Raw genomic sequence first — 8,774 nt, 5'->3', positions numbered from 1 at the left:
GTTTGCAACACACCTAATGTACTGGTAACGCTTATACTATCTTAACTGACCAAAGATACTACAAAACTACTGTCGTCTACACTTACTTATGGTGGTCTACAGTAGCCTATCGTAGTTTCAGAATTCTAGCCATAACGGAATAAGCTCATCGCTGACTGCAACTCTGATCTAACGGCTGGGATACTTTAGCGGCCAACTACAACTGAAAAAAAAAGCTGTGTCTTGTAACATGCAGCATATGACTCAACTTTTTTTTACTCTGAGTACTTTGTATATGCTTCAGAAGTGATGTAAAAAAATTTTTTTTGCCGCTATGTACAGTCTATGACGACTCGTTCTTTGGGCGTTTTAGTAAATTATGAATCTATTCTTCTTAACTGTACATTCAAATTGATTCTCAGTTTGAATGTTTCTGCTGTTTTTTATTGCATAATGTCTTCCCCACAATCTTTCTCTTCATTTGTTCATTTTCTCTTATTTACCCTGAAACTAGTATCGCTGTTGAACACATTAACTCTGAGTGAATTCCTCTCTTGTAAAGATTAATCTCTAATTTAAGGATGATTCACGTCTTCTTTTAACTGGAATTCCAATTTCAAATTTTTCCTCTCCAGAACGTTGATTGATTTTCCTGGTTATTTAAATGCATAATTTTCTTCAAAAATTCCATATTTTGCCCTTAATTTTGATAGTACGCGCATTATTACTAGCTACAGCGTCAGTTTTCTAGTAATTTTCTACCAACGTGATTACTGCTTTGTTTCCTGCTTCGTGCAATATTTATACGTAATTCTGTGCTCTCTGCACAATAGCAAATTAAGCTTCAAATGCAAAACATACTGTTTTGAAGTGACCTCTCTCCCAGCTGATTTGTATTCAATTTTCGTTTTTAGTTTCTGTGAATTCCTTCCTACGTTTCCCTCAACACACAAAGTCCAACACGGCTGAAGACAGTACATCTGTTTTATTCTTATCTCCTATCTTTATTTCAAATGGGTCTCATAATTCTTCACTGATTGTTACCGATACTTGCATTCTCTGGTTAAATACATTTCTTCGAAATTCATTGCCCAGATGAGCCCCATAAATCGATTTCCTAATCCGTTTTCGATAGAAGTGGTAAACGAGCTTAAAGAAGAACCGCACGAAATTTACCACAAATCGTTCGTGAATGGTATTAAAATCCCAATGTGCCGTGTTATGAACAGTATTAGATTTCTCTAGGTACACACATCACTTATTTTCTTGAACAGTTGCATCACATATTGGAGAACGACACTTTTATTCGAACTTCAAATGATTTCAAGTGTGCCATGCAAACTTTCCTCAAATCCTTTAGTAAAGATAGGGAACTAAAAAGCACCAACGACTCTGCAGTACTATAAAGGGTAGGAAGGTGTCTAAATAACTTATGGCCGGCCGATGAGGCCACGCGTTTGTAGGCGCTTCATTCTGGAACCGCGTGACCGCTCCGGTCGCAGGTTCGAATCCTGTCTCGGGCATGGATGTGTGTGATGTCCTTAGGTTAGTTAGTTTTAAGTAGTTCTAAGTTCTAGGGGACTGATGACCTCAGATGTTAAGTCCCATAGTGCTCAGAGCCATTTTGAACCCATTCAACGGATAATTCATTCGTGGTGCGCCGTGGTGATTGTTTTGGTGTGTGTGGAGGGGTGGGTGGCGAAGGGAATGTGTTACAGCGTGCAGCACCAGAACTTGTCAAACCTTGTGCCGATATTCATTACATAACGGTTATTAAATTATAAATATATGATAATTAAATATAAATAATATATAACTAAAATATTATATTTTTTCTCTCTCTTAGAATATTTTTTGAAAGAGACTATTCCTTCGCTACTTGCCTTAAAAAATCGGCAATAAATATTTGACTTTGGAGAAGATTAATGATTGTTTTACTCAGTCAACGGTGTCTTCGGGAATGACGCTTCGATCTTCCTCCGACGCCCTGTTGCAGGACAGGGATCTCGTGCTGGCTGCTGCGTTGACGGGCCCTTTCCCATTACAACAACAACCGGTCGCGCGTTTCCGCTGTTAGGGCCCCGTGTCCCGCACACACGCGCCACTACGCGCCGCACGCGGGTTGCAAGGGCGCGGCTCGCAGGTATACGACGGCCACGCTGTCTCTCGGACGACCTCTGCCGACCGTACCATCCGCAGAGCCACGTCCTCCGGGGCGAATCAACAGCTCAAATTGCGGTTCCCGCCGCCGACGCCCACGTCATAACCGCCGCCGACGCCCCCGTCATTAACATGCCTGTGCACCGCGACAGAATTCCCGGCAGTCAGCCCACCGCTGTAGGTGTTAATATCTGCGGTGAACCTCCCACACAGAACAGACTTCACTTGTGTCTCAACGTTTCCGACAAAATTAATTACGACGAGCAGACGCTCACGTAAATTTCGCGAGTTCCCTTCACTATGCTACTAACATGCTTTCCACGCTATCGTTTGGTGGATTAAAAACAACAAGATACACAATATCAAGAGTATGTTACCAATTAACAAAAAAATTCTTCAGAAAAATAAGGAAAAAAGTGGAAGATAGTGTGGTTTCTCCAGCGGTGCGAGTGAACCACAGAGTCATTTTATGATCTGAAGATGAGCGCTGACGACCGAAATTTCGTATTGAGATTGCGTATGATTGCGCCACACAGTAAATTATTTTCAAAGCAAGCCATCACTGGTATCTCCTAGTACGACTCAAATTTTGTTCTTTCTAAAATAAGATAAAAAAGGGGTTGCCAGGAATAGACTGTCCACCTAACAAAGAATATGGTAAAGAATAAATAAAGCAAAGACGAATTTGATGAAGAGAAGTGTTTCTTGCTGAACGTTAGAATTGAGAGACACAGTACAGATGTACACTACTGGCCATTAACATTGCTACACCAAGAAGAGATGATGATGTTTGGTTTGTGGGGCGCTCAACTGCGTGGTTATCAGCGCCCGTACAATTATCCAATCTTTCCTCAGTCCAATTTCGCCACTTTCCTGGATGATGATGAAATGATGAGGACAACACAAACACCCAGTCATCTCGAGGCAGGTGAAAATCCCTGACCCCGCCGGGAATCGAACCCGGGACCCCGTGCTCGGGAAGCGAGAACGCTACCGCGAGACCACGAGCGGCGGACAGCACCAAGAAGAAATGCAGATGATAAACGGGTATTCATTGGACAAAAATACTAGAACTGACATGTGATTACATTTTCACGCAGTTTGGGTGCATAGATCCTGATAAATCAGTACCCAGAACAACCACCTCTGGCCGTAATAACGGCCTTGATACGCCTGGGTATTGAGTCAAACAGAGATTGGATGGCGTGTACAGGTACAGCTGCCCACGCAGCTTCAACAAGAGTAGTGACTGGCGTATTGTGACGAGCCAGTTGCTCGGCCACAATTGATCAGACGTTTTCAATTTGTGAGAGATCTGGAAAATTTGCTGGCCAGGGCAGCAGTCGAACAGTTTATGTATCCAGAAAGGCCCGTACAGGCCCTGCAACATGCGGTCGTGCATTATCCTGCTGAAATGTAGGGTTTCGCAGGTATGGAATGAAGGGTGGAGCGACGGGTCGTAACACATCTGAAATGAAACATCCACTGTTCAAAGTTCCGTTAATGCGAACAAGAGGTGACCGAGACGTGTAAGCAATGGAACCCCATACCATCACGCCGGGTGATACGCCAGTATGGCGATGACGAATATACGCTTCCAATGTGCGTTCACCGCGATGTCGCCAAACACGGATACAACCATCATGATGCTGTAAACAGAACCTGGATTCATCCGAAAAAATTACGTTTTTCTATTCGTGCACCCAGGTTCGTCGTTGAGTACACCATCACAGGCGCTCCTGTCTGTGATGCACCATCAAGGGTAAACGCAGCCATGGTCTCCAAGCTGATAGTCCATGCTGCTGCAAACGTCGTCGAACTGTTCGTGCAGATGGTTGTCGTCTTGCAAACAACCCCATCTGTCGACTCAGGGATCGGGACGTGGCTGCACGATCCGTTACAGCCATGCGGATAAGATGGCTGTCACCTCGACAGCTAGTGATACGAGGCCGTTGGATCCAGCACGGCGTTCCGTATTACCCTCCTGAACCCACCGATTCCATTTTCTGCTAACAGTCATTGGATCTCGACCAACGCGAGCAGCATTGTCGCGATACGATAAACCGCAATCGCGATAGGCTACAATCCGACCTTTATCAAAGTCGGAAACGTGATGGTACGCATTTCCCCTCCTTACACGAGGCATCACAACAACGTTTCACCAGGCAACGCCGGTCAACTGCTGTTTGTGCATGAGAAATCGGTTGGAAACTTTCCTCATGTCAGAACGTTGTAGGTGTCCCCACCGGCGCCAACCTTGTGTGAATGCTCTGAAAAGCTAATCATTTGCATATCATAGCATCTTCTACCTGTCGGTTAAATTTCGTGTCTGTAGCCCGTCATCTTCGTGGTGTAGCAATTTTAATAGCTTGTAGTGTAGTTAAAGGAATTATGCTATCTAGGATGTAAGATTGCACATAATGGCCAAAACAAATTAAATAACAGAAGGACTGGCGGCATCAATAAACAAATTCTTCAATAATACTGGTTTACCCATGTTAAATTTCAATGCACTGAAGCGACGTTACTGAAACCAGGCGAGGAACGATGACAAGAATTGTTACACAATATGACTACTCCTACGTACATTCATCTATCTGCAATGTTCACAAATTCTCGATCGCTACTGAACACATCCGCATCCTTCGACCGCCAAATTTGGTGTGTGTTTCTTGTTTTGGCAGCTTAACTGGTGCCCCTAATCCTTCTTACGCAGTCAGTTGGAAGCCAGGAGGGTCACGCTTCCTCTTTACATGATGCGATGTGTGTATTGTCTCAAGTTATTTCTGTTCAAAGGAAGACAAGGAAACAATTAAGCTGACTATCTTGTACCGGACCGAGATATGAACACGGACGTTGACTTCCATGACTGAGCTATCCAGGATCGCCTCACGACCCCGTCGTCGCAGCTTTATTTCTGCCAATACCTCTCCCTACTTCCCAAACTTCAAAGACGTTCCCTCGCATACCTTGGGGGACTAGCACTTTCGAAAGAAAAGGATATTACGGAGAAATAGCTTAACCACAGCCAAGGGGATTGTTCCCGGAAATAATTTTCGGTCTGCAGCGGAGTGTGTGCTGATTTGGAAGTTTTTTGGCAGATTAAGACTGTGTACACGTCAGGTTTTTAAACACCATACACTCTCCTGCACAGTGACATATTCATTCAAGGAACCGTGTAGTTAACATACAAGACAATATCACGTATCTCACCACACTGTGAGTCTTTTGCTTTTCTTCCAGGAGTCACTGCCTACAATATGGTCTTTATCCTTAAAACAGGTCGCAGAAAACGTGTAGATCGATAAACAGGATTTTTATTTGGAGTATAGAGATCCAAGCCAAATAATCAAAATGGTTCAAATGGCTCTGAGCACTATGGGACTCAACATCTTAGGTCATCAGTCCCTTAGAACCTAGAACTACTTAAACCTAACTAACCTAAGGACATCACACACACCCATGCCCGAGGCAGGATTCGAACCTGCGACCGTAGCAGTCCCGCGGTTCCGGACTGCAGCGCCAGAACCGCTAGACCACCGCGGCCGGCGCAAATAATCAAAAAGGGATGGCGCAAATGGCTCTAAGCATTACGGGACTTAACATCGGAGGGCATCAGTCCCCTAAGCTTAGCACTACTTAAACCTAAGTACCGTAAGGACAGCACACACATCCATGGCCGAGGCAGGATTCGAACCAGCGACCGTAGCAGCAGCGCGGTTCCGGACTGAAGCGCCTAGAACCGCTCGGCCACAGCGGCCGGCTCAAAAAGGGAGAGACGATTTTCTTGGTGATTATGGGGAGGAATAAAGCGCTAGTCACTGCTGACCTGGACCTCATATCCTATGCACCTCATCATGTAGTTAAAGCAACACCAAATATTCGTAAATTTGCTAAATTGCTGTAAGGGAAGCGTTGTTTTAGTGTCGCATGGCTTGTAACTGTTTGTTAAGTCCAGTTTAGGCAAACAATGTGTTGTTTTTATTTACGTAACCGCGGCATATAACGCTAAAACGTGATGTGCGATACTGGACTGCGAAGCACCTCACAGCGTTCCTCCGCGGTATCATGCCAACCCTGTATACGGCTGGCTTTTGAGGATTCGGAACTCGGTGTTGCCTCTTTCTAGGCTGCATTAAGCCTGCGCGCTAGAGAGCAGGTCGTGTTTCGTCGTATCCAGTGGAACTGTTTCCACGGCTTTGTTTTTGCTACGATGAAGCCGGCTGGTTTCACATGGTCGCGTAGTCCTGCAGAGAATTATTATTGGCGCGCAACGGCCATTACACGATCCGCTGAGTCCCCCGTAGCAATAACTCGTACGGACCGGTGCAAGGGAGTAAATTCGGTGCTGCAATTTGCAGCGCAAGGTCGCAGCGTTCGGGCACAAAACAAGGGTACTAGCACCGAGGCTAAAGCCTGCGAGGCAAATCCAACGACACTTGCTGACGTGTTACGAGACAAATAAGGCACGTTACTGACCTCTAGACAGCTATACAAGATATTAGCGAACTATTCGTGAATTAAATTGGATTTCCAATGATGAGTAGCTACTATGTAATATTTTTTGATTCACATGTGACAACAATCAGAAAACCATTTCAAAATGCGGCTAACGTTCTCGAGCAGCCCAGTTGTCATGATCAGACCGCCTACAGATAAAAAAAAGCTTAACATTTAACTTCAAAAATGGTTCAAACGGCTGTGAGCACTATGGGACTTAATATCTGAGGTCATCAGTCCCCTAGAACTTAGAACTACGTAAACCTAACTAACCTAAGGACATCACACACATCCATTCCCGAAGCAGGATTCGAACCTGCGACCGTAGCGGTCGCGCGGTTCAGATTGAAACGCCTAGAACCGCTCGACCAGCCCGGCCGGCTTAACACTTTACTTTTACATAATTTTTTGTTTGTCTTTCTATATTTAATGATAATGTTTTGTTGGAGTGACATGAAGAATAGATAAAGTCTTCATTATTATATCACAGATTTATGTTTGTTGTTTTGATCCGTAATTTAGGATCATAAGATTAAGTTACATTAGGGATAACAGCGCAATTGTTTTTGAGAGCTCATGTAGAAAAAGGAGACGAAAAGAATCATTACAGATTCTATGAAATGTGCCTAGTAACTATCAATGTAATAACAGAACAAGAATAAAATTGCTGACAAGTATATGATACAAGAAGAGACGTAAGATTCTCCCGTTGCAGTGTGAACCTATTGCTGCCTACACTTACTTTGACAATGAGATGGGAATCAACGAATCACTGATAATCTATGGAAATAAAGCACATCGGCATTGCCAACAGTACAACATCAAAAATCATTTGTTGATTACCATGTTCATATAATTGAAGTTATTACCCAGAATCGATTCCCTGTACTGCCAAAGATTTTCCCTTGGTGCGAGAAATGGTATGGGGTGCACTCAACCTCATGATGCCAACTGAAAAGCTACTTGACTGAGTAGTAGCGGTTCCAGGGTCTGGAAAGTCGTGAAAACGGCCAGAGCAGTCCTTCCAAATCACATCCAGATGCGCCGTCAAGGCAGAGGATTACAGAGCAGCTGGTTGACATCCCTTCAACCTTCGTGCCCTGTACGAGGAGCTTATTTTCTTTACCAACAGATGTCTTTGGCATGTGCCAGAGAGTGAGAGAGGGAGAGAGAGATATGCCACCTAAGATCAACATGACCCCAGTACCAGGATGCCAGTAAAATAAAAAGGACGCCACACTGGGCAGCTCATCTGTTATTTATATATAATATGTATACAAATGGTTCAAATGGCTCGGAGCACTATGGGACTTAATATCTGAGGTCATCAGTCCCCTAGAACTTAGAACTACTTAAACCTAACTAACCTAAGGACATCACACACATCCATGCCCGAGGCAGGATTCGAACCTGCGACCGTAGCGGTCGCGCGGTTTCAAACTGTAGCGCCTAGAACCGCTCGGTCACACTTGCCGGCCAATATGTATACAAGGAAGTGCATGTAAGTTTATATGTCCAGAATCCACTGCCAAATTCCTTGATCGATTTCAGCCAGATGTGACACAGAAACAGCAGGCCTGACGAATATCAGCTCTGTGGAATTTATAACCTCCTAGCTCCTGTAATGTTTGGGGATCTCGTGACTGTTTTCGCGCAGTAGCACTGACACGATTTTATCGCTGCTTAATAGACACTACGATTACAATAAAACCTCTCTGTAAATTACAGGTTCTATGTAATGTTAAATGAACCGAGTCGCCAACTTTTTGTTCTCTCTATTCCTGTTCAGCCACTGTCCGGTACGGTCGCAATAATTTGTGTTCGTAGCTATTCTACTTTTTTGTTTTTACTCATTTTACGTAATAACAATTATTTCATTTCATTATCTTTATCATTATGATTAATCATACCTTTCTTCCTCAACTTTTCTCATGAATTTGATAAGTAAATGTGGCTTAGTTTGTGTGGGGATGTCTGTTGGTGAATGATCACCTATCAACGGCACCAATCAGTGTAATACGTTTGGTTTGCTTTGAAAATAGAACCTGCATCTAAAATTTCACTTTTAGTAAAACGAAGTCCGATAGTTTTTAGGCATAAATCACGTCCCAAAATTATACACGGCAACAGACAAT

This window comes from Schistocerca cancellata, chromosome 6 (genome assembly GCF_023864275.1).
Source record: "Schistocerca cancellata isolate TAMUIC-IGC-003103 chromosome 6, iqSchCanc2.1, whole genome shotgun sequence".
Taxonomy (NCBI): domain Eukaryota; kingdom Metazoa; phylum Arthropoda; class Insecta; order Orthoptera; family Acrididae; genus Schistocerca; species Schistocerca cancellata.
This window is presented reverse-complemented; position numbering follows the sequence as displayed.